Source organism: Bos grunniens, chromosome 26 (assembly GCF_055505025.1).
Source record: "Bos grunniens cultivar Pamir isolate PY7600 chromosome 26, Bosgru_T2T1.0, whole genome shotgun sequence".
Taxonomy (NCBI): domain Eukaryota; kingdom Metazoa; phylum Chordata; class Mammalia; order Artiodactyla; family Bovidae; genus Bos; species Bos grunniens.
Genome location: NC_141190.1, coordinates 9,565,874 through 9,592,229, shown reverse-complemented (window position 1 = coordinate 9,592,229; position 26,356 = coordinate 9,565,874). Strand labels below are relative to the sequence as shown.

At 41.6% G+C, this 26,356-nt stretch overlaps 1 protein-coding gene and 1 long non-coding RNA gene across 4 annotated transcripts in view; one reads left to right on the top strand and one right to left on the bottom strand.

Annotated features, from left to right (window-relative positions):
- MINPP1 (multiple inositol-polyphosphate phosphatase 1) overlaps nt 1-26,356 on the bottom strand; it is a 102,518-nt gene that overhangs the window by 12,654 nt on the left and 63,508 nt on the right. The gene's annotated exons all lie outside the window — the stretch shown is intronic.
- Nucleotides 251-21,476, top strand: LOC147343981 (uncharacterized). 2 transcript variants are annotated; one of them, XR_015155830.1, is made up of 3 exons: nt 251-540; nt 634-750; nt 20,493-21,476. It is a non-coding gene; the product is annotated as an uncharacterized LOC147343981 (long non-coding RNA). The 2 variants fall into 2 exon arrangements; XR_015155829.1 differs by lacking the exon at nt 20,493-21,476 and adding an exon at nt 17,081-19,856 and having other exon boundaries at nt 267-540.

The following is a 26,356-nucleotide window of genomic DNA, read 5'->3' as shown; positions in this document are numbered from 1 at the left end:
CTTCTCAGGGCACTTGCGCTCACCGCCTCTGCTGTTTCTATGCTGCGGGCTGGAGGCTGCGTGTGGAGAGGGCTCACAGCCGTCACCGTGTTTATGGCACCAAGCCGTGCAGGTGAAGGCAGATCACTCTACAGATAACTGAGCTCTGGGTGATCAGGGAACCCTGTGTATCCCACAGAGGTGACAGAGAGGAAAGCCCAGGGAATTCTGGGACCAAGCAAACACGACAGACTTCACAGATTTCACAAGGCATGTGACAAGCAAGCTAGATTTGGTAGGATAAGCAAGACGTTGCTAGTGGATGGGGGCAAAGGGCAGCCCGGGCAGATAAGAGTGGTGTGTACAGAGAGGCAGAGCAGCATGAAAAACCTGCTCAGGCAAGGGAATTATTAGTGCTTCAGGGAATTGCCATGGAAACATAAAGCAGAAGGTGGTGAAGGGGCAGGAGGCAAGGCTGGTGAGAAAGGAAAGGCTGAGGTCGCAAGAGATGCAGCCAGTCACGTGGGCCAGGAGCCTCAGCCTTGCTCCACTCAATGAAAGGTACTTAAGCCATCATCTGCACGGCCAGATCTATACTTTGAAAACCTTTCTGTGGGGAAGTAGCTATCCTGACACCTTGATTTGCCCCTCCAGAACCACCCTGTCCTCCCTACTCTGTGCCCCAGGAGGTTAACCTCGGCGGACAGCATCCACAGGCTCACTTGCTGTGATTGACCAGCACCGGTGGGAAACCAAAGGGAGCAGGAGCAGGTAGGTACCGTGTTATTCAGGTTCTCCAGAGAGAACCATGCGTGCAAATACGTAATTACATATATTAATATGTGTGTATAGTTCCATATATGTATACATGTATGCATATATGTATGTTTATATATGTATATATGTATGTTATTTCATCGCCAAGTCATGTCTGACTCTTATGTGACCTCCATGGGATTTCCCAGGCAAGAATACTGGAGTGGGTTGCCATTTCCTTCTCCAGGGGATCTTCCTGACCCAGAAATTGAAGCCGTGTCTCCTGTATTGCCAGGCAGATTCTTTCCCACTGAGCCACCTAGGAAGTCCTGTTTATGTGTATGTGTGTAAATATATGCATATATATATATATATATATGGAGAGAGAGAGCCTCACATAATTGTGGGGGCCAGCAAGTACAAAGTCTACAGGGCAGGCCAGCAGGCAGGAGACCTAGAGAAGACCTGTTACAATCTTGAGTCTGAGGGCAGTCTGGAGGCAGAATCCTTCTTCCTTCAGGCATCTCAGTCTTTTTCCCTCTCAAAGCCTTCAGCGGCTCAGATGAGGTCCACCTACATTATGGAGAGTTATCTGCTTTACTCAGAGTCTACAGATTTAAATTTTAATTACATCTAAACAAAGCAATACCTTCATAGCAGCATCAAGACTGGTGTTTTAGCCAGAAACAGACTCATAGACTCAGAGAATGATCTTAACGGTTGACAGGAGGAAGAATGGGGGGAAGAGATAGTCAAGGAGTTTATGATGGACATGTACACACTGCTTGAAATGGATAACCAATAAGGATCTACTGTACAGCACAGGAAACTCTGCTCAATGTTATGTGGCAGCCTCTATGGGAGGGGCGTTTGGTGGGAAAATGGATACATGTGTTTACATGGCTGAGTCCCTTTGCTGTCCACCTGAAACCACCACAACACTGTTAGCAGCCTATCAGTTCAGTTCAGTTCAGTAGCTCAGTCGTGTCCAACTCTCTGCGACCCCCTGGCAGCACGCCAGGCCTCCCTGTCCATCACCAACTCCCGGAGTTCACCCAGACTCACATCCATTGAGTCAGTGATGCCATCCAGCCATCTCATCCTCTGTCATCCCCTTCTCCTCTTGCCCCCAATCCCTCCCAGCATCAGAGTCTTTTCCAATGAGTCAACTCTTCGCATGAGGTGGCCAAAGTACTGGAGTTTCAACTTCAGCATCATTCCTTCCAAAGAAATCCCAGGGCTGATCTCCTTCACAATGGACTGGTTGGATCTCCTTAGAGTCCAAGGGACTCTCAAGTGTCCTCTCCAACACCACAGTTCAAAAGCATCAATTCTTTGGCGCTCAGCCTTCTTCACAGTATGACTCTCACATCCATACATGACCACAGGAAAAACCATAGCCTTGACTAGACGAACCGTTGTTGGCAAAGTAATGTCTCTGCTTTTGAATATGCTATCTAGGTTGGTCATAACGTTCCTTCCAAGGAGTAAGCATCTTTTAATTTCATGGCTGCAGTCACCATCTGCAGTGATTTTGGAGCCCCAAAAAATAAAGTCTGACACTGTTTCCACTGTTTCCCCATCTATTTCCCATGAAGTGATGGGACCGGATGCCATGATCTTCGTTTTCTGAATGTTGAGCTTTAAGCCCACTTTTTCACTCTCCACTTTCACCTTCATCAAGAGGCTTTTGAGTTCCTCTTCACTTTCTGCCATAAGGGTGGTGTCATCTGCATATCTGAGGTTATTGATATTTCTCCCGGCAATCTTGATTCCAGCTTGTGCTTCTTCCAGTCCAGCGTTTCTCATGATGTACTCTGCATAGAAGTTAAATAAGCAGGGTGACAATATACAGCCTTGACGTACTCCTTTTCCTGTTTGGAACCAGTCTGTTGTTCCATGTCCAGTTCTAACTGTTGCTTCCTGACCTGCATACAAATTTCTCAAGAGGCAGATCAGGTCGTCTGGTATTCCCCTCTCTTTCAGAATTTTCCACACTTTATTGTGATCCACACAGTCAAAGGCTTTGGCATAGTCAATAAAGCAGAAATAGATGTTTTTCTGGAACTCTCTTGCTTTTTCCATGATCCAGCAGATGTTGGCAATTTGACCTCTGGTTCCTCTGCCTTTTCTAAAACCAGCTTGAACATCAGGAAGTTCACGGTTTACATATTGCTGAAGCCTGGCTTGGAGAATTTTGAGCATTACTTTACTAGCGTGTGAGATGAGTGCAATTGTGTGGCAGTTTGAGCATTCTTTGGCATTGCCTTTCTTTGGGGTTGGAATGAAAACTGACCTTTTCCAGTCCTGCGGCCACTGCTGGGTTTTCCAAATTTGCTGGCATATTGAGTGCAGCACTTTCACAACATCATCTTTCAGGATTTGAAATAGTTCAACTGGAATTCCATCACCTCCACTAGCTTTGTTCGTAGTGATGCTTTTTAAGGCCCACTTGACTTCACATTCCAGGATGTCTGGCTCTAGGTGAGTGATCACACCATCGTGATTATCTGGGTCGTGAAGATCTTTTTTGTACAGTTCTTCTGTGTATTCTTGCCATCTCTTCTTAATATCTTCTGCTTCTGTTAGGTCCATACCATTTCTGTCATTTATCAAGCCCATCTAATTTTCTTGAAGAGATCTCTAGTCTTTCCCATTCTGTTGTTTTCCTCTATTTCTTTGCATTGATCGCTGAGGAAGGCTTTTTTATCTCTTCTTGCTATTCTTTGGAACTCTGCATTCAGATACTTATATCTTTCCTTTTCTCCTTTGCTTTTCGCTTTTCTTCTTTCCACAGCTGTTTGTAAGGCCTCCCCAGACAGCCATTTTGCTTTTTTTGCATTTCTTTTCCATGGGGATGGTCTTGATCCCTGTCTCCTGTACAATGTCATGAACCTCAGTCCATAGTTCATCAGGCACTCCATCTATCAGATCTAGGCCCTTAAATCTATTTCTCACTTCCACTGTATAATCACAAGGGATTTGATTTAGGTCATACCTGAATGGTCTAGTGGTTTTCCCTACTTTTCAATTTAAATCTGAATTTGGCAATAAGGAGTTCATGATCTGCCTATACTCCAATATAAAATAAAAAGTCAAGAAAAAAAAAGACTGCTGTTTTACCAAAACCTGAGCACCATGTCCTGGCCAAGTTTTCACACGAAGTTGCTGCCTTTGCGCCTCCCCGCCAAGCGGCAGGTAAGTACTGGGTGTACTGTTCCATCTGGCTGGCGCTGACCTTCAGCTGCAGCTCCGTCCCTAACCTTGACCCGGGAGTGGGAACTGGCACCCTGTTGTCGCTAGTCCTTATCCTTTCTAAACCCTGCTCACAGCCTTGTAAACAGTCCCTTCACAGCCCATCCTCAAGGACACCTCTTCATTACTGTATTTCTCGGCTGTTAGGATCCTGACAGAGACTCTCCGTCACCTTGGGGTTCATAATGTTGCAAAGCAAACAAACAACTCGCGCCCCGCCCCCCGCCTCACCCGGGGAACGTGTGACTCAATCGGATACAAATCTTCACTGGACTGTAAATTCTGCAAGGCTGTGGATCGTTCTGTTCAGGGCTCTGTGTGCCTGTCACACAGTTTGGATGGTCAGTAATGTTAACTGAATGCATGAACAGACATGTCTCCAACTTCAGGGAAAAAAAACTTTAAAAGTTCATAGAGAAGACAGATACGAATCTATGGGCTAGAAGCCCCCAGAGAGAATCTGTTCGACAGGCATGCAAGGTTCTAAAAAATGAAAATACTAAAAATAAAGCTGCAAATGAATTCAACGAGAATAAAAGCAATTTTCTCGATAGGTCTAAAGAAAAAAAGTGTGGCCACATAGGTAGCTTTCGGATAAGGGAACATTTCTAAAAGAATATGCACAACAGAAACTTAGAAGGGGCAAGATGTAATGCTTAATTAAGGACAAATCCCCCAAGCCAATATCCCTTATCAGAAAAGTATTGGGGAGACTATAATGCAGGTTGCATGAACATATAATATTAAGTGGACAGAAGGACCATGTCAGCATGATGCTGGAACAGGAGAGAGAAAGAGGGAGGGCCAAAGGGGGATAACTCAATCACTCAAGCACCATTTTACAGTCCCCTTTCCAACAAAGTGTTCAAATGAAGTGTGAAAGGCACTTGCACTATAGAGGGGAACTTATGCTCCAGGTGGAGAAGAAAAACTAAGGATACTTGGCCATGTAAAAAGAACTCATTTTCTCATCTCCAGGTGATGTATAAGACCAAAGGCTAAAAGAAATGGCGATGTGATTTCAGAGATGTCTTCAAACACGGTCCCTCCACCTGGAATAGCTTCTTGCCTACCTGACCTTAGCTTTCCCCCAGAGGAGATCACACCTTCCCTGAAAGTCCTTCTGGACCCTCAAGACTGCTCAGTGCCTTCCCCCTGTTCTCCCACTGTGGTCATCCTCCAAAGCCCAAGAAGGGTATCATGCTGCTTATCACTATACTCCTGGAACAGCTCTGGGCTATAATCTGCCTAATGGCAGAAGTAGATTATTTCTCTCTAGATTATCTCAGAGGTAACAGTCTCTGCGGAGACTGTTCACCACAGTCTCCCTGGTGCTCAGCCCAGTGCCAGCACTTCACTTTAAACTGTATCAACATTGTTTGTTAATCAGCTATATCCCAATACAAAATAAAAAGTTTAAAAATATATAACAAAAAATCATAGTAACAATCATAATTACTACACCTAAGATACTGTAATTGTTTCCTAAAGCTGTTGTAACAAAGTCCCACAAACTGGGTCTCACAGTGTTGTCTCAGTTCTGCACAATGGAATTCTGAAATCAAAGTGGTGACAAGACCAGTTTCCCTCTGAGCCTAGAGGGAACCCTTCTCTCTTTCCAGCTTCTGGTGGCGGCTGTCAATTCTTGGTGTTCCTTGGCTTGAGGCTGCATCACTCCAATTTTGGCCTCTGTGGTCACGTCATTCTCCCTATGTCTTTACATGGCATTTTCCTGTTCTTATCACTTCAGTCGCTCAGTCGTGTCTAATTCTTTGCGACTCCATGGACTGCAGCATGCCAGGCTTCCCTGTTCATCACCAACTCTCAGAGCTTGCTCAAACTCACGTTCATCAAGTTGGTGATGCCATCCAACCATCTCATCCTCTGTTGTCCCCTTCTCCTCCTGCCTTCAATCTTTTCCAGCATCAGGGTCTTTTCCAATAGATACCTATTATATTGAATTAGTTAATGTTAGTTTCTCAGTCATGTCTGATTCTTCGTGACCCCATAGAAGCTGGCGCCTGCCAGGCTCCTCCGTCCATGGAATCCTCTAGGCAAGAATACTGGAGTGGGTTGCCATCTCCTTCTCCAGATCTTTCCAACCCAGGGGTTGAACCCGGGTCTCCTGAATTGCAGGCAGATTCTTTACCATCTGAGCCACCAGAAAGATTCACCCTAACAACTTTATCTTAAGGTTGATTGCATCTGCAAAGACTCTATTTCCAAGGGTCAGGACTTCAATATATACATATATATATATTTTGCAGGGGTGGGGAGGGGGACCCAGTTTAACCCAAAATAGATACACTGAGAACTTACCGTGTGCAGGGACTGTTCTCAGTGTTTCACATTAACTCATTTAATCTTTACAGCATCCTTGTGAGACAGGAATGACTGCCATGCTCATTTGACAGACAAAAGTAGAGGGAGGTAAAATAATTTGTCCAAGTCCAAACGTAAAATAAATGGAGGAGGCAGCACTTCTTTCCCTTCCCCTTCCTCCTGTCCTTCTCCTTCTTCTCAAGTAATTAGAGAGCTAACTTATGGGAATGACCTACGTAGCACTCCTCAAACTTTAATGTGCCTAAGAATCACTTGGGGATCTTGTAGATTTTGATTCAATAGGTCTAAGGTTTTTCCAACCAGCTTCTAGGTACTGCGGCTGATCTGCAAGCCACACTAGGATTAACAAGAGCATTTGGTTCCCCCACATTGTGGTTCTAGCCACAACAGAAATGATTGTTTTTTGTTTTGTTTTTTTTTTTCAAGTACTAATTCTCAGGACTCACTTAGGACCTACAGACTCAGAATCAGAGTGGTGGGGCCTGGGAATCTATATTTTAAAGAAGGAGATTCTGAAAGATGATTCTGATGTTGAGGCAAACTGCTGGCCTAGATGAGCTAAATATTCATTGAATCATCCCTCTTTATATTGCAGCTGAGATCAAAACATTCGAGCTAAATGATGATAATCAGGACATTTTAAACTGTTTGAAAGTGAAAAGTGAAAGTGTTAGTCGCTCAATCATGTCCCACTCTTTTCGACCCCATGGACTGGGTAGCCCACCAGGCTCCTCTGTCTGTGGAATTGTCCAGGGTTAAACTGTTTGGGGAACTATATCCCCAAAATATGTCAACCCAGAGGCAATCTCTTAGATTAGTGGTCTGACTCTGCACTAAACAAAATGCATGTGAAAAAGGACTTCCCTGGAGGCCCAGCGGTTAAGACTCTGTACTTGTAATGCAGGATGCATGGGTTTGAACTAAGATCCCACATGCCTGCCTTATGGTACAGCCGAAAAAAAAAAAAAAAAAGATATATGTGAGTGATTTAGATGAGATCCCAGAAAATATGCTTACCAAGTTTTTATATGGTGAAAGGATGGGTGGGAAAACTAATGTGATTGCTACAAGAAAATTGACCCTATTTTCTAAGGCTAAGAAACTGAGTTAAAAATAGTGAGATGTGAAGTAGTCATAATAAGGCAAAGCTCTCCAATGGGGTTTATAAAATGATCCGTGAAAGTAAAAAATGGAGAAAACCTGGTTTGATCATTTTTTTTTTTTTTATGTAAAAGGAACCTAGAGAGTTTAGTTGCTCACTACTTTAATATAAACCAACAGTACAATGAGACCACCAAAACATCTCAAGTGATCGTAGCCTATATTTCTAGCATTCACAACAAAGAAGGTCACAGCTTCAGGGTTCCTGAAGAGTAGAGCTATAGTACTATGTTCATGATGGGGAGCCAAGAATTAAAAATGACATTAGATTATGCTTTGGGGAGAAAGATCAGTTTGGTAACATGGGCCCTAGAGAATTGATGAAAAGAATGGATACTACCCTGAACTGCAAAAAAAGACAAAAGAAGACTTGAGTTCCATCTAAAGATACTTGGGAGCTTGCTGTCTGAAAAAGAATGACCTGTTCTATGTAGCTTCAAAGAGGAAGGTCAATGGATGAAAGTTGCAAGGAGGCAATATTTTAGTTAGCATGGGAGGAAGAACATTCTCAGACTTGATCTAATTCATAGTGAAGTGAGATGCTTGGTGAAAGATTCAACTCCACGTTCCAGAAATTGATCAAGGAGCCTGTTATAGAAGAAGATTCTTTTCACTGTTTCAAGCACTAGCTAGATGGCCTCTTAAACGCTTCCAGCTGAAAACAGTTTGGGATTTCAATAACGCGAAGAACAAGACGTAGTCATATATTATCAAGGATTTGTTTCATTTCCCAGAAGGTTTTGTTTTCTCTTCCTCTTTCTCAAAAATAGAAATAACTATGTCCAGATTTAAAACCCTTCTTTTAAGGTGGCTTGATGCTGCTCAAAATAATATCTTGGCATAAGAAGAGTATTCGTTTCATTTAATATATCTTGATTATATTTCATGTCCTACTCTTGCGACCCTGTGGACTGTAGCCCATTAGGCTCCTCTGTCCATAGGATTCTCCAGGCAAGAATACTGGAGTCTCCAGGGGATCTTCCTGACCCCAGGGATCGAACCCGCATCTCCTGCATTGCAGGCAGTCTCCTGGATTGCTGGTAAATTCTTTACCACTGAGCCACCAGGGAAGCCATATGTTGATTAAGCACTAACATTGACAATAATTAATCATGACAACAGCTAACACATATAGTCTTTGGTCTTAGCTCATGTTAGTCCATTTAACCTTAACCATAACCCAATAAACTATACAATAGTATTATCCCTATTCCACAGATGAGGAAACTGAGTCACAAAGACAGATACTAAATAACTCCCCTGAGGTCACACAGGTAGAGAAGAGCAGAAACAGAATACAAACCCAGAGAGCCTGGCTCTAGGATTACCACTCTTAACCACTATAACGAACCATGACTTTTATGCTACATTATAAGATATTGTCTAAGGGCTGACTATCTATTATGCATAATTTCTAGACACCCACCATACTTTAGAGGCTCGCCAAATTGTTTCAATATCTTTTATAATCAAAAGAAAAAAATGAAGTTGGGATTGAAGAAAATGTTTAATTATTTTTCTTACAGTTTTCATGCCCATGAAAAGGCATTGTTTAGGTGGAGGCCTGTAGGCCCAAAATGTGTAGGGCCCGTGAAAGTTGATATGCTGTCCTGACGGTCCTACCTGTAGAAATTTTAAAAACATGTTTCTCTTTGCAGGCAGTGTTTTATTTATTTTTTCTGCCTTCTCCCACATCCTTCCATGCAATTTGCTTTTTATTTAATTTTTTTTCAATAGCCTGCCACTGAGTTCAGCTTGTAGCTGGGTAAAATGCTGTGTCCCTTTCCACTTCTATCTGCCGGCCTGGAGCCTGTGTACTAGTTAAAGCTGGAAATCCTGACAACAGGAGAAACTTTGTGCTGTTTTTCTTAGACCCTTCTGAAAGGCAAATGGCCACACTCGTGCTTTTGGAAAGACGGTATTTTAACTTGGCCTTGTGATGAAACTGGTGTTCCTCTTTCTCTGAGGTGACATGAGGGAAGGAGAGTGATGGAGATGGAATTCAGGTGCAGGAAAAAACATGGTCAAAGGCATGAAAATAGGGAAACAGAGAAGACATTCATCCAGCAGGGGTGTAGGGGAAGATGGGTGTGCAGGACAGAAATGGTTTATTCCACCTCCTTGCTAGAAGAATTGGACTGCTAGAGAGTATGGGGGAAGGCAGTATGCGTTAGGGCAAGCACAAGACCCATTTTGTACTGGAGACAACAATTCGTCTGGAAAGGGAAAGGATTTCCATAGGGACTAATGCACAGAGCCTTGGGGGTTGGAAGGCGTCCAAACAGCTTGTTGGGAAAGGAACATTTATCCTGCCATGGTAAGTGAGACGGAGGCATGACTGCTCTTTTGCAACGCAGATGTAAAACACTTCCCGGAAATGGAAATATTAATAACACAGGCAAGGAGGAGTATCTTCAAAGGAAATTTGATCTGTTTAGGGCATTAAAGATTCGAGAAAGAGGATTTGCAGCTGTGAAAGGCCCTAGTACAGCTGAAAGTTTGAGAGCTGTCTAGAGGTTAACAACTCAGAGAATTAGAGAAGAGGAGGATTTTATAGCATGGTCTTTAAAAATCTCTATTTTTGCTGTACTCAGCTTTCCAATTTAATTAGCATATGGTCACAGAAATTCCAAGGGGGAGGTGGGGACTGGCGCTATTAGAACGTAACTAGTGCAAAAGGCAAGCATTTCTGAGAGAAACATTTTCTCGGTCGTGGTAACTGCCTTAAGAGGGGCCTCCACCCCAGCCCTGCCTCTTCAGGCTTTTACCCTTTGAAGCGCCTTCCTTGACATTTTCCAAGTCCCTTTGGAAAGGGACTGGACACCTTTCCAGTCTGGGACCTGGACACTCACTGGGCCACGTATCTGCTTTCTTCTCTGCAGAGTTCTCTGGCCTCTGCCCTATGCCTGTGGTGTCACCCTGATGCCCCTAGGAGCTCTGAAACTTGCACTTATGGGGGTCCTCCCAGGGGCTTGTGGCCTGGCTCCAGGTCTGGAAGAGGGGCCTGAATCATCCCTGACTAGCACCTAATTTTGTATCTTTTGCTGCTTGTTGGATTTACAGTCCTGTGTTGATGTGTGACAATGAGCATGGAGTGATGCCAACCAGAGAAGCTCATCTGAGCCTCAGTGTTCAGGGTTTTCACTGGGGCTCCATTATGTAGACATGACTGATTGATTGACTGATCACCCACATAGTTAAACTCAGTCTCTAAACTGGCAGACATTTTCCCCACCCCCACCACCAGGGCCAATGTTGCGACTAATTTTCTTTGGATTTTTATTATGACTGCAGCCCACATCTCAGCAGAGCCATCAGGGAATTTTGACGAATGAGATTTATTACTCACAGGTCCTGGAGGGTACATGACATGCTAGAGGGTGACACAAGGTCTTGGGTAGTGAGAGAGGGAGGGAGCACGGGCCTGGGGTTCTGTTTATTAGCATGCAAAGGTGGGGTACAGAAGGTTTCATGGGTTCACTCTTTTTTGGCAAAGTTAAGGCAGAAGAGTAAGAATAAGGTATGGGAATGGCAACCCACTCCAGTATTCTTGATACTGAACAGAGCCAGGAGGGCTACAGTCCATGGGGCCACAAAGAGTCAGACACGATTGAGCAACTCACACACACACACACACACACACACACACACACACAGTGTGGGAAAGGAGAAAGAAGCAGGCCACTCAAGTTGAGGTAGGAGATAGTGGGCCTCTGGGCTGGACACCTGGTGTTTGCCAAGTGGAGTAAAGTTCACGCTTTGTTCTAACCCAGACGCTCCAAGGACAAAGCTAGTGGCAAAAGCTGAGCTCTGCTAAAACAAAGAGATAAGGTGCCCACTCCTGAGGTCAAGGAAGATTTCCCTGTCTGCACATGCTCAGGAAGGCTTCTTGGGGGTCCAAAAGGGAGGGGGCACCACACCATAATAATGTGGACATGCACCCATAGGCCACTGCGGTGAGATCCATCTTAGCAAAAAGTTGCTCACACATCTTTGGGAGGGTCCATGGGCCAGTCAGATGTGAAGAAAGAAACAAGGTAATTGGCCAAAGGTAATCAAAGATCCGGGAGGATGATCCTATAAAAGTCATTTACATCACTTCTTTACTGCACTCCTCATTCAGGACGCCGCACTCCTCTCTGGGTGCGTGTCTCTGTCTACCTTCTGACTTACTGCACTCCTCCTCTTTAGAGAGGATTCCCATACCCTTTCTCTCTGGTGTGTATTTCTGTCCTGCTTCTATCTTAAGTAAACAACCTGTTTGCCTGTGTGATTTCCCCTTCATTGTACTGTGTATCTAACAATAAACGTTGTTCTTCTTTTCTCAGTTTCTACCTCCTTGAAACTTCCTTGCTTTCAGAGACAAGAACCAGAGCCACTTGCCTCTAGCCTCTAGCTCCTGCTGGTTTGGTGGCTAAGATTCCTAGTTTTCATCCAGGTTACACAGCATTAATTCCTGGGCAAAGAACTAAGATCTCTCTTCAGAACTGCTCACTGCTCTCCCTCTGAAACCAACGTGGTCAATTACCTAGGTCATCCAGGGTTTTCTAAAGTCAGGAATTCATGGATGTTGAGATGATACTCAGCTTGGTTCCTTACCTAGTTTTTTCTATAATAACTTCATCATACAGCTGGCAAAATGTTTATATGAGATGAATGTCTTTGAAATGGATGCTCCTGCAACCAAAAGCTTAATGTCAGGCACTTACATTACAATCAAAAACTTTAGTATCAGGCATTTACACTACAAATGTTCTCCTTGGGTGGTGTTTTTCATCCATACTGTGGCCTGTGTACTTATCTCCCTTTGGAGAGTACTGCATACAAGTGAAAAACTATGCCATTGTATTTGTGAAAATTTACACATCAAATTTATTAGTAATAATGATACATTTGCGCAAACTGAGCGTGTAGTCAGACATTGACTATTTGATCCATATCTCCTAAATTCCTAAACAAAAACTTTAAAAATTGCCCTTAAAATACAAGAAATTATTGTAAAGAAAATATTTTAACAAACAATAGAACTTATTCTCTCCTTTTACAGAATGGAAAGCAAATTCAAGTGAGTGTACACAATCTTTTCTTGCTGCAAAGATATATGTTTTTAAAGACATAGATCGAAGAAATTATGAGTTGGCCTCAAGAACTTGGACAATCTGCTTGCTGCCTCTTCCAAAATATTTATTTATTTTTAAAAACTTATTTTTTCATATAGATGTTTATTGTTTACATACTTTTGAGGAATCAAGTATTATAGCAACACAGATGATGAAACATTAACTGGAAAAACACTTCCAAGGAGAACAGAAGATAAGGCAATCATTAACCCCAGGAAGAGGTCACTATGGAATCTCTGCTCTTTTTATTTTTATTTCTTGATTTTTTTTTTTGAGGTGCCCTTTTCTTTCCCTCCTTTTTAAAATCTGAAGCACAGTAGATTTATAATATCATGTTAGTTGCAGGTGTACAACAGCAAAAATATTTCTTTAAATTGTGACACATATTTAAAGATAATTCCTCTGTGTTATCTTGGAGTCCACCTTCTTACAGAAATACTAGTGACTTGATCCAGATAAACTTTGTACTATATTCCTTTTTAAAATTCCTGCCTGTCCTTTGTATCTACAATAAACAAACAAGGAACTCACAGTCTAGTGAAGACCAAATAAACAACAACAAAGGCAAACAGAATTCGATAAGCACTCTGACCTAGCACCAAGGTTTTTATGAAGCATACAGAGAAGAGGGAATTATTCAAATTGAGAGTCAGAAGAAAGGGCCACAGGAGAAAGTGGTATTTTAGGTTTGCTGGAAAGCTGAAAGAATTGCATGGAGAAGGCAGTTTTTACAGAGACCTGGTTTCCTAATTGATCACGCCTACAAAAGAAAGTCTGCCCTCAAACCGAGAGTAGTTAAGAATTCAAGAGACTTTTTTACCCACTGGGGAGAGTGGGACCTGGGCCAGGGAAACTTGGGTCAGATTCAGTTGGTTGAAAAGAGGTTTCCAGAAATGAGAAAATTCCAAGAATTAACTCTTAAGCTTTACTCCTATTGTTTCACAGAAACTGGAGAGTTGGGGTTTTGAGTCACATGGTATAAGTTGACCAGGAGACTGGTTTCAACTATAGGGGCAACCTATCAGTCAATTACATCTACATAACGGAGTCCCCAAAAAACTCTGAATACTTTTTTTTTGGCCACACTGTGCATCATGCAGGATCTTAGTTCCCCCATCAGAGATCAAACCCATGCCTCCTGCAGTAGAAGTGCAGAGTCTTAACTGCTGGACCGCCAGGCAAGTCCCTGAATACTTCTTAATCAATACATTGTATACCTGAAGCTTTTTCAAAAATTAGAATTTTTAAAAATCTCTGCACATGGAGACTCAGATGAACCTGTCTGGTTGACATTACTCCATGTACACTGTCACACGTCGATGCCAAGAGGGTAAAGTATCCTGGCTCCAAAGGAGAGGCCAATGGGTGCTCTGCACTGGGGACCCCTCAGACTCTGCCCAGTGTGTCTCTTTGACTGATTTTAATCTATATCCTTTACTTCTAATCAATAATCATAAGAACTTTCAGTGAGTTCTCCGGGCAAGGTATTAAAAACTCTCATAGTTGCTGCTTTTAAAAATATGAAAGAAGAATTTGCTAACCTATTTTTAAAATCTTCTAAATGAAGAGTTTTGTATATATGTGTTAAAAATGGGGGAAATGCAGTTTGTACCTATTTGTTTGCAAGAACAACTCATAGACATCAGAAAGATGGAAATTCACACTAGGTAGTCGGTTAAACATTTGGATAATCTTTAATTATGTAATTAAAAAATTATGAGTAAAAGGAGCCAATGGTGCATTTTCACCCCCCCAACTGATCTAAGAATCTTTGTGAGTTATTATTTCATCAGATATATACATTAAGAACAAGGTATTGAGACATATAAACCAATGGAATAGAATTGAGAGTTAAAAAAAGTACATTTACATGTGTTTGTTAGCCATCTGTATGTCTTCTTTGGAGAAATGTCAATTTAGTTCTTTGGCCCATTTTTTGATTGGGTCATTTATTTTTCTGGAGTTGAGCTGTAGGAGTTGCTTGTATATTTTTGAGATTAGTTGTTTGTCAGTTGCTTCATTTGCTATTATTTTCTCCCATTGTGAAGGCTGTCTTTTCACCTTGCTAATAGTTTCCTTTGATGTGCAGAAGCTTTTAAGGTTAATTAGGTCCCATTTGTTTATTTTTGCTTTTATTTCCAGTATTCTGGGAGGTGGGTCATAGAGGATCCTGCTGTGATGTATGTCGGAGAGTGTTTTGCCTATGTTCTCCTCTAGGAGTTTTATAGTTTCTGGTCTTACGTTTAGATATTTAATCCATTTTGAGTTTATTTTTGTGTATGGTGTTAGAAAGTGTTCTAGTTTCATTCTTTTACAAGTGGTTGACCAGATTTCCAAGCACCACTTGTTAAAGAGATTGTCTTTAATTCATTGTATAGTCTTGCCTCCTTTGTCAAAGATAAGGTATCCATATGTGCTTGGATTTATCAAAGCTGTGGTACATATACACAATGGAGTATTACTCAGCCATTAAAAAGAATACATTTGAATCAGTTCTAATGAGGTGGATGAAACTGGAGCCTATTATACAGAGTGAAGTAAGCCAGAAGGAAAAACACCAATACAGTATACTAACGCATATATATGGAATTTAGAAAGATGGTAACAATAACCCTGTGAACGAGACAGCAAAAGAGACAGTGATGTATAGAACAGTCTTATGGACTCTGTAGGAGAGGGAGAGGGTGGGAAGATTTGGGAGAATGGCATTGAAACATGTAAAATATCATGTATGAAACGAGATGCCAGTCCAGGTTCGATGCACGATACTGGACGCTTGGGGCTAGTGCACTGGGACGACCCAGAGGGATGGTTTGGGGAGGGAGGAGGGAGGAGGGTTCAGGATGGGGAACACATGTATACATGTGGTGGATTCATTTTGATATTTGGCAAAACTAATACAATTATGTAAAGTTTAAAAATTAAATAAAATTAAAAAAAATTTTAGACACATTAAAAAAAAAAAAGTACATTTACAGTCAGCTGATTTTTGACAAGCTTACCACAACAATTCAGTGAAGGAAAGAATTAGTGTTTTCAATAAATTTACTGGGACAACTAGCTATCCACATTCAGAAGATAAAGTTGAACCCCTACCACACACCATCTATAAAAATGAACTCACTGGTTTGAAGACCTAGATATAATGGCTAAAACTATAAAAGCTTAGAGAAAAACATAAGTATAAAGCTTTGGGTCCTTGGATGAAACACTGGCTTTTTAGATATGACACCAAAAGCACATGCAACCAAAGAAATATAAAAGGTAATTGACTTCATCAAAACAAAACCTTGTGTTCTTCAAAGGCCACTATTAAGAAAAGAGAAAAGTAACCCATAAGCTTAAAAACAACTGTAAATCATATATTCAAGAAGGGTCTAGTGTCCAGAATATATAAAGAACTTATTACTCAACAATTAAAAGATAAATAACTCAACTTAAAAATGAACAAAGACTTTGAACTGACATTTCTCCAAAGATATACAAACTACCAATATGCACATGAAAAGATGCTTAGCATCGTTAGTGATTAGGGAAATGTAAATCAAAGCCACTCACATTCATTAAGACAGCTTTAACAAAAAGATGAACAGTAACAAGTATTGGTGAAGGTATAGAGAAATTGGAACCCTCAATACATTGCTGGTGGGATTTGTAAAATGGTGCATCCACTTTGGAAAACCATCTGGCATTTCCTCAAATCATTAAACATTAAGTTAGTACATGACCCAGCAATTCTACACCTAAGTAAATATCCAGAAAAAAAAATTTTTTTTGAAGTCTACACAGAAGCTTGTACATGAATGTTCATAGCAGCATTATTCATAATAGCCAGGAGTAGAAACAACACAAATGTGCATCAGCAAATAAAGATAATGTGGTTTATTTATACACTGCAATATTATATACAGTCATCAAACAGAATGAAGTACTGATACATGCTACAGCATGGATGAATCTTGAAAACATTGTGCTAAGTGAAAGAATCAGACACTAGAAGCCACATATTGTAAGAATCCACATATGTGAAATGTCCATAATAGCCAAATCCATGAAGACAGAGAATAGATTAGTGGTTGCCAGGGGTCAGGCCAGAAGGGAATGGGGTTTCTTTTTGAGTTGATGAAAATATTCTAAAATTAGATAGTGGTGATAATTCCATGACTTGCTGAGTGTGCTATAAATCACTGAATTGTATTCATTAAAAGGGTGAATTTTATGATATGTGAATTATATCTCAATTTTTTTAAGATTTAAAAAATACAAATACTGTATTAATAATAAACTGGACTAATCCAAAACTTTGAACTGCAGTATCACAGAGTGACAAACTGCTTTTTTTTTTTTTTTTTAAAGAAAGAAGTATATTTAATCATACTGCTTTCTAGCAAAAACAGTTTGGTTTTTTTGACCGTTACTAAAGTTTTAAAATTATTTATTTTTATTTTGTTTTTTGACTGCACCAGGTCGTTGTTGCTTTGCAAGGGCTTCCTCTAGCTGTGGCGAGTGGGGTTTACTCTTCGGACAGTGCGTGGACTCCTCATCGCAGCGGCTTCTCTGGCTGTGCAGCACAGGCTCTCGCCCACAGGCCTCAGCAGCTGCAGCATGTGAGCTCAGTGGTCGTGCTGCAGGCGCTGAGCTTCTCCATGGCACGTGGGGTCTTTCCAGACCAGGGGCTGAAACTGTGTTCCCTGCATTGGCAGGCGGATTCCTATCCACTGTACCACAAGGGAAGGCCTATACTAAGCAAAATGTAATTTAAAAATACCTTTAAAACAGTTTAATCTTTATCTTACCCTTTAAATTTTAATTCTGGCCTATTTCATAGAGTACATAAAATAGTAGTGCAGGAGTATAACATAAAATTTCTAAATTGTAAATATACACATATTGGATTTTTTTTATTGGAGTACCATTGCTTTATGATGTTGTATTCTTTTCTGCTGTACAACAAACTGAATCAGCTATGTGTATACATATACCCACCGTCCCTCTTGAGCCCCCATCCCACCCCTCTAGGTCACCAGAGAGCAGCAAGCTGAGCTCCCTGAGCTATAGAGCAGCTTCCCACTAGCTAGCTATTTCACACATGGTGGTGTATGTATGCCAGTGCTACTCTCCCAATTCCATCCCACCCTCCCCTAATCCCCCCTCCCATATGTTGGATATTAATGCACAAAGTTTTTATTGATGTGGGGCACAATCAACAAAATTATAGATCACTGCTTTGGCATCTTGTCAGATGACAGGAAAAAAAAAAAAAAACAACAAAAACCCAGGGAAATGGATGTAAGAAAATCAGCAAGAGGTACTGACATATCAAATTTTAGTTTATATTCAGAATACCAAAGGAATTTTTATATATGATTAAAATAAAAACTAATCTGAAAGTCTCTATTGGAAAGTTCTCTGAAATTATCATTTCAAGTCATTTCAATTCTTCATCATATGGTGGTAATTTGGTATTAAGCAAATTTCCATTCTGTGTTGCTCCACAGAAGAGGGTCACACCTTATATACTGTGTACCAAAAATACATTCTTGGAGAATAATAACATTACAGTTCTTTCTTCACTCATGTCCCTGACTGCTAGCCAGGCATTGGCAAGCTTTACTGATTCAGCGGGTACCGCAGACGCTGTCTGGGCCAGCGTCCGACTTCTTTTCTCTGCTTGCCCTGGAAAAAGACAGTGGTATCCCTGTAGTCTGTGATCTGTCTCTTCAAATGTTCGCCTGACCTCATTATCCAGAGCACTCTATAAAGGTAGTCTGCTACACAGCCCCGAGTCTGTGAAGGAGCAGAAAACTGCCTTGGAAGTGACAAAGCAAAATAGAATGATCTGTCTAGCCAGGCTTGGAAAATACAGTTGCCAGGTTGTTATTGGTCTAAAGAAAACGCCCGAGCAATGTGCTGGCCACCACCGTCTGTTGCTGAAACACTGCTGTGAACACTTTTACAGAAGCACCAGAAACTGAGAGGAAAGTCTGCTCCTCTGCTAGCATTCCTGCCCACTAGCTGTTCTTCAGGAAGTGCTTTGTACTTTATGAGTGATCACAAACCTCAGAGCATGGCTGCACCCATCTTCCCACATTGCCAGCTAGTTGGCCTATAAAGCACGTGTCTTTTCTTTCAGTAGGGCCACACTGTGGGAAGACTGCTCAGGTAACTTGTGTTCGAATTTCTGGTCTTCCACCTATTGACCTTGGAGAACCACTCGACTTCTCTTATCCTTGGTATTCTTACCTGTAAAATGGAGGTGAGGGCCACTGCTGCGTGTGGCTGTTGTGCAGCTGAAATAAGAAAATACATCCAAAAGCAGCACCGTATCTGACACAGAGTAGGTACTCAACAAGTGTTAGATTTCTTTTGTGCAAGTCAGGGGGACAGGATCTGGTGGTTCCTCCTTACTATCCCACAAGCACTATTGTGACATTGTTAATGTTGCTTAACCAATAGACAGTCATGTACACTTCTTGACAGGAAACCATAATTTTTTTTTGAATGGTATTTGAGCTTGGATTCTCTTCAAGGCAGAGCCTGAGACAAGACTAGGGTGCACGTTGCACATATTTATTTGGAAGGTGATTCCAGGGACTAGGAATGAGGGTCTGATGAGAGTTGGGCAGAAAAGGAAGACAGGCCAATTGAAGAGTATGTTATCAAGGTCACTGCTGTGGACAATGGAGGTGGATTCCACCTGGACCTTCTACGAAGCATGCACAATGCCCCGAAGGATGAGACGCACCGTCACTTCTCTGTCAGTCCTGTGTTGCAGTGGTTAGGGTTTGTGTTAGTCCACCGCCCTTCCAAGTTATCCATGTCTGCCAGCCTATTTTTTTTAAAAATACTGATTTATTTATCAGCTGCAGAGGGTCTTAGTTATAGCACAGGGCATCCTCAATCTTTGTTGTGGCACACAGAGTCTTTAGTTGAGACATATGAACTCTTAGTTGTAGCATGTGGGGTCTACTTCCCTGACCAGGGATTCAGTTCAGACCCCTGCATTGGGAGCTGGAGTCTTAGCCACTGGACCACCAGGGGAGTCCCTCCATCAGCCTATTGAGTACACCCATGGGTGCCTTCCTGGGTGTTCATTAGAAGGACTGATGTTGAAGCTGAAACTCCAATACTTTGGATACCTGATGGAAAAGAGCTGACTCATTTGAAAATACCTTGATGCTGGGAAAGATTGAGGGCAGGAGGAGAAGGGGACGACAGAGGATGAGATGGCTGGATGGCATCACTGAATCAATGGACATGCGTTTAGGTGGACTCTGGGAGTTGGTGATGGACAGGGAGGCCTGGCGTGCTGCGGTTCATGGGGTCACGAAGAGTCCGACATGACTGAGCGACTGATTGAACTGAATGGGTGCCTTCCTGTACCAAGGATTATTGGGGAGAACTGAGTCAAGGCCTGTGTGGAATGCCCATCCCAGCCAGGACTGGCTAGATAATTTGTGGGATTCCAGGGCAAAATGAAAAGGCTGGCTTCTTTGTTTAAAAATTATTGAGAATTTCAAAACACCTACAGAAGAGCACTAAACCAAGCCCTTCTAAACGAGATGTCCTGTGCAACCACCTAGGTCCCGTGCCCCATGAACCCAGCCCTGACCCAATTAGGGACAAAGCCAAGTAAATGTGAGTGGAGGCACCATTGGTGCCAGAGGCAATATGCCAAACTTGAGAGTTTGAACTAAAATTGGTCTAAGCCCATTGTGGTGATCTCATTTCCCTTCTAGAGTGATTAGGTTAAGGATGGTCACGTCCTGGCCAGTAACATGTAAGAGCGTTAAAGCATAACACCAAAGGGTATTGGGTAGAGGGAAGTGAGCAAAGCAAAAGTGTTTCTCTTGCTCTTTCCTCTCTCCCTTCTGCTAGAGATGCTGTCCTGTGAGAATATAGTGCTGGGAGACGCAGCAGCCATCTTGTAGCTCTGAGGAGACATCGCAGCTACTCTGAGCACCAGGTCCTTGGAAGCCTCTGCTGAGTTTCTGGACCCACTCCGGAACCACTACTTTAGGACTTGCTGCTCAGTAACAATAAACATCCCATGAGTAAAGTCACAGTGGCCAGAAGCATTCCGAACTTCTATAACTCTGAAAAATGTATCTTCTCTTTTTGTCCACACATTTCCCACATTCTCTGAAGCAGAGTAAAGGCTTAACAATAATCTGTAGACTACGCTTTGATCAAGCCAGGGCAGATGAAGAATTAATTAAAGAAGTAAGTTGTCACTTGCATTTGAATGGGTAGAGGAAAGACAGCTCTAATTTACTTTCTCTATCTGGATAATCTGCATCTTTTGCCTCTAGCTGCTTTTAAATTTTACTTGCTGGGAAGAGTGATAAGAAAGGACATGACAGTTGACTTCTCCATGCCCTCACTGGTGGGAATTTAACCACTATGGATCTTCTTTTCTAGGGTCAAGCTGTTTAAACTTCCTAGAGAACACTGCTGTATCTGCCCGCCCTGAATTCCCTTCGTCTGGTAGTGAATTCCGTGTTATCTTAGAGAACTGTCCAGACTCTTAGCCTGCATTCTTGCTACCACTTTAGAATCAAGGTACCTGACCCTCCTATGACCAAGGTCTGGGCAACTAACCCAGAGGCCAGTTGGACTTTCTCTCCAGGAAAGCTGACTCCTAAGGCAGTGCCCTGAACAGATTAATTCTTGCTGTCTAAATGTTGAGTGATCCAGGGTCCCTGTCCTTGCTGAAGCTTATCCTTAGAGTCTGTGAGCTAGCCCATATTTTTTTTCTCTCTTTACTTTCTTTTTTTTTGCCTGTTACCTGCAATTTCTACGGCACATCACCAAAGAATCAAAGACCCAAACTTCAAACCCAGAATTTAGAGGAAATGGAAACCCTAAATGTAGATAACATTATCCAGCAGTGAAATATGTATAAGTGAAATCCCTTCCTTTTACATATTCTCTCACATTAACTGAAAATCTATTTAGCAGCCTAATTGCAAAACTGGCTTCAATTATCTATCTTTCCATGTATTCATGTAATTCTGCAATGTGACTTGGTCACTCCTCCCACTAAAAGATGGAGTCTGTTTCCCCATTATTGACTACGGAATGGATTGGCTTTGTGATTTGCTTTGGACAACAGAATGTGGTCAAAGCAGTGAAGCGTCTGTTCAAAGGTTAGGCCTCAAACGGCTATGCTTGCTTCTGATCGACCTCCTGTGGCCCTGTGACTGCCATGCGAACAAGCCCAGGCTAACCTTCTGTAGTATGTGAGGCCCCATGGAGCAGAACTGATGGATTCCAGCCAGGCCCATCTTAGACCAGAACGCCACTGACACTCAGCCTATGAATAAGCCAGTCCAAAAATCAGAAAAGCTGCCTACACGTCTACAAATGCATGAGTGAGTCCATCCGCAACCGGAAGAACCATTCAGATGATTAACAACCCCCTGAGCAAAAATAAATGGTCATTGTTTTAACCCACTGAGTTTTCAGAGAGTTTTTATACAGTAATAGCTAATTGATACCACCTATAAATAAAGCCTAAGGCACTGCACTGGTATTTAACCAATTATTATGTGCTTAATAAGTACCTAGCACTGTGCTCACACATTAGTGCTTATTGAGATTCTCATGGTAATCCCATCGGTTTATTTATTTATTTGTTTGCTTATTTGTTTTAAAAATAATGAGGCCCCTCTCTACCTAGAGAGGCAAATATTTAGATAGTATGAGAACTATACTATCAAATGTTAATTAGGAAATTTATCTGGCAATAGAATTGTTTTTTTAAATTGGGCATTAGCACAGTCCATCACTTTGCCAAAATCAGAAGGAGATTCTGTTTTAACAAGGTGTTGTGAGTGATAACTGTGGATCTTGGGCCGTGATTATTCCTACCATCTTTCTCCCTTCTTTATTTAGCACATGTCTGAAAAATTGAATTGAATATTTAATCTGCCAAGGGCAAGACTTATGGTTCTAGTGAAGACTGGAGTAACTTCAGGTTTGTGAGCCAAACCACAGTGGTACAGATTCAGAAAGCTTGAGTCAGCTCTGTGATCACTTTTGGAAAATTCTAAAACTGTCTATCCATGTAGAGCCAACGTATAACAAGGGGATTTGGTAGAAACAACTAGGTTTCAATGAAGCAATTCATTTCATGGACTAGAAGGATAGATTTCAGTAATGGGTGTGTTTGATTTTCTCAGGCTTTGAAATAAATTTTTGAAAAGCTGTGTTTTAATCTGGTGCCTAAAGCCAGTAGTTGTAGAGGACAGTGGTTCATTTAAATAGATGAAAAGTAGAAATATATTTAACACAGTCCCATGATTTTTACTATACAAGGTATTTTCTAACAAAATGGAATTTTGAAATCACTGCTGCTGCTGCTACTGCTAAGTTGCTTCAGTCATGTCCGACTGTGCGACCCCATGGACTGCAGCCCACCAGGCTCCTCCGTCCATGGGATTCTCCAGGCAAGAGTACTGGAGTGGGGTGCCATTGCCTTCTCCGGTTTCCAGGTTAGCAGGTCTAAATGTTCACTCCACCTAATCAACACCAGTCTTTCCATGTTTTGTTTTCTTCCATATTTAGAAACAATTAAGCAAAACTCAAGGCTTCTCAGTGTAGCCTTAAGAAACTCAAATTACTTAGCCCTCCCAGCAAAGTTCAGGTTTCAAAATAGGATCATTAAGGGAGGAGAAGCTAAATCTCTTCCAAATCCAATTACAATTTTACCTGATTATTGATCTCAGATTCCAAATGTTAAAGACATAGTTCACTCTCACTTCTTGCAACTGGTTTTGTGTCACCCTTTAAGCTTCAGAGCAAACATAAGGATGCCAAGAGTCCTGGACATTTTGATTCTCTGTGTTTGTTGTCTTAGACTGCCTTGCTATATTTCATTTGCAAGCTTTTGATGAAGCAAAGTTTTGATCTTGATTTATGTGTCCTTAGCACTTTTTATCAAGATTGGAAAGGGAAGAGAAAAAAAAAAATAACTTCCTAGTTTTTCTCTGGAGGAATATAATTTCTTACAAGTATTTCTAAATGGGTCAAACGCATTTTATAAATCCATTTCATTCCCAAATGCTATCTTTTGAGAAGATGTAAAATAGAAAGAGAGAAGAGAATATTCTTGGTTCTCCATCCCTTAGAAGCTTCTAGTTCTTGAGACATTTATTTCAATGTAATCTATTCATAAATGTGCTTTTATTGTTTAGTATCAATGAATACTGGAAGGAGGAACTCCCCAGTGAAGATATCCTCAAAATCCTCAAGGAAACAAATTTAGATGGGAATAAAATCCACAAAACAAGAGAAAGTTTGAAACTAGGACATGCTAGAACTAGGATCAACTAGGAATGTTAAAATGCAAATATAGTATGGAGATAAAAATTGAATAGATGAGCTTCATATCAGCTTCCTTACTGCTGAAGAATGAATGGGTAAACTGGAAGGTCAAACTAAGTTTATCTCCCAGAATGAAGTTCAAAAAGATAAAGAGAATGAAAAGTTAAAGAAAAGTTCAGAGAGAACACATCTATATATTTAGTACAGTGTCAGAAGCAGAGAATAGAAGAAATAGTGAAAAGATAACATTGAAGAGATACTAGGAAGAACAACCCAAAGCTAAAGGGGAAGAAATGAGCTCTCAAATAGAAAATTCCTATCAAGTGTATGCTACTGCTAAGTCGCTTCAGTCGTGTCCGACTCTGTGTGACCCCATAGACGGCAGCCCACCAGGCTCCCCAGTCCCTGGGATTCTCCAGGCAAGAACACTGGAGTGGGTTGCCATTTCTTTCTCCAGTGCATGAAAGTGAAAAGTGAAAGTGAAGTCACTCAGTTGTGTCCGACTCTCAGCGACCCCATGGACTGCAGCCTACCAGGCTCCTCCATCTATGGGATTTCCCAGGCAAGAGTACTGGAGTGGGGTGCCATAGGAAAATAATAATAACACACACCTGTAGGCATATCATGTAAAATTCCAGAGCACCAGAGATAAAGTGAACATTCTAAAAGCTATCAGAGGGAAAAGACATAATAATACAAGAAAGGAATGGCAATGAAATTATCAACAACACTGGAGATCATCAGTCAATATGCTAAAGGAAAATAATTTTGGACTCAGAATTCTATATCTAGCCAAGTGGAAAGACAAAATAGATATTTTAACACATACAAATATTTGAAAAATTTACTATCCAAAGACTCTCACTGAAAAAACTACACTAGGGTGTACTCTTGCAAGAAAAAAAAAAAGTGAATCTAAAGGAAGGGTGCAAAAAGTCACAGTGAGCAAATAAATCAACAAAAAATATAGTAGTGAATCAAAATGCCAGGAGCAATATCAATAACCTCAGATATGCAGATGACACCACCCTTATGGCAGAAAGTGAAGAGGAACTAAAAAGCCTCTTGATGAAAGTGAAAGAGGAGAATGAAAAGGTTGGCTTCAAGCTCAACATTCAGAAAACGAAGATCACGGCATCTGGTCCCATCACTTCATGGGAAATAGATGGGGAAACAGTGGAAACAGTGTCAGACTTTATTTTTCGGGGCTCCAAGATCACTGCAGATGGTGATTGCAGCCATGAAATTAAAAGATGCTTACTCCTTGGAAGGAAAGTTATGACCAACCTAGATAGCATATTCAAAAGCAGAGACATTACTTTGGCAACAAAGGTCCGTTTAGTCAAGGCTATGGTTTTTCCTGTGGTCATGTATGGATGTGAGAGTTGGACTGTGAAGAAGGCTGAGCGCCGAAGAATTGATGCTTCTGAACTGTGGTGTTGGAGAAGACTCTTGAGAGTCCCTTGGACTGCAAGGAGATCCAACCAGTCCATTCTGAAGGAGATCAGCCCTGGGATTTCTTTGGAAGGACTGATGCTAAAGCTGAAAGTCCAGTACTTTGGCCACCTCATGCGAAGAGTTGACTCATTGGAAAACTCTGATGCTGGGAGGGATTGGGGGCAGGAGGAGAAGGGGACGACAGAGGATGAGATGGCTGGATGGCATCACCGACTTGATGGACGTGAGCTTGAGTGAACTCCGGGAGTTGGTGGTGGACAGGGAGGCCTGGCATGCTGCGATTCATGGGGTCGCAGAGTCGGACACGACTGAGTGACTGAAATGAACTGAAATCAAAATGAATAATGTTTTAAAAATTATGTGTTTAAAAACAAGCTGGGACTAAAATTTCAGAGAGTAGTAACATGGAAGTTGGGAAGAATAGTGTTCAGTTCAGTTCAGTCGCTCAGTCGTGTCCGACTCTTTGCGACCCCATGAATCGCAGCATGCCAGGCCTCCCTGTCCACCACCAACTCCTGGAGTTCACTCAAACTCACATCCATCGAGTCGGTGATGCCATCCAGCCATCTCATCCTCTGTCGTCCCCTTCTCCTCTTGCCCCCAATCCCTCCCAGCATCAGAGTCTTTTCCAATGAGTCAACTCTCCGCATGAAGTGGCCAAAGTATTGGACTTTCAGCTTTAGCATCAATCCTTCCAAGGAACACCCAAAGAATAGTGTAGAGAGAAATAAAAGTAAGTCAAGTGTCTTTTTTTGTTTGGAGAATAGAGATTTTGATTAAATTATGTGTTTAAATAAAGTAACCACTTACATGCCCACATGCATACACATATATAAAACAGTAGAAGTGGGAAATGTGGAAAAAAGCAAATGCAGCCAACACAATAAAAGATAGGACTAGAGAAGAAGAAATGGAAAAAAAAAAGGAGAGTCAAGAGAAAAAGACTTTGCCTTAGT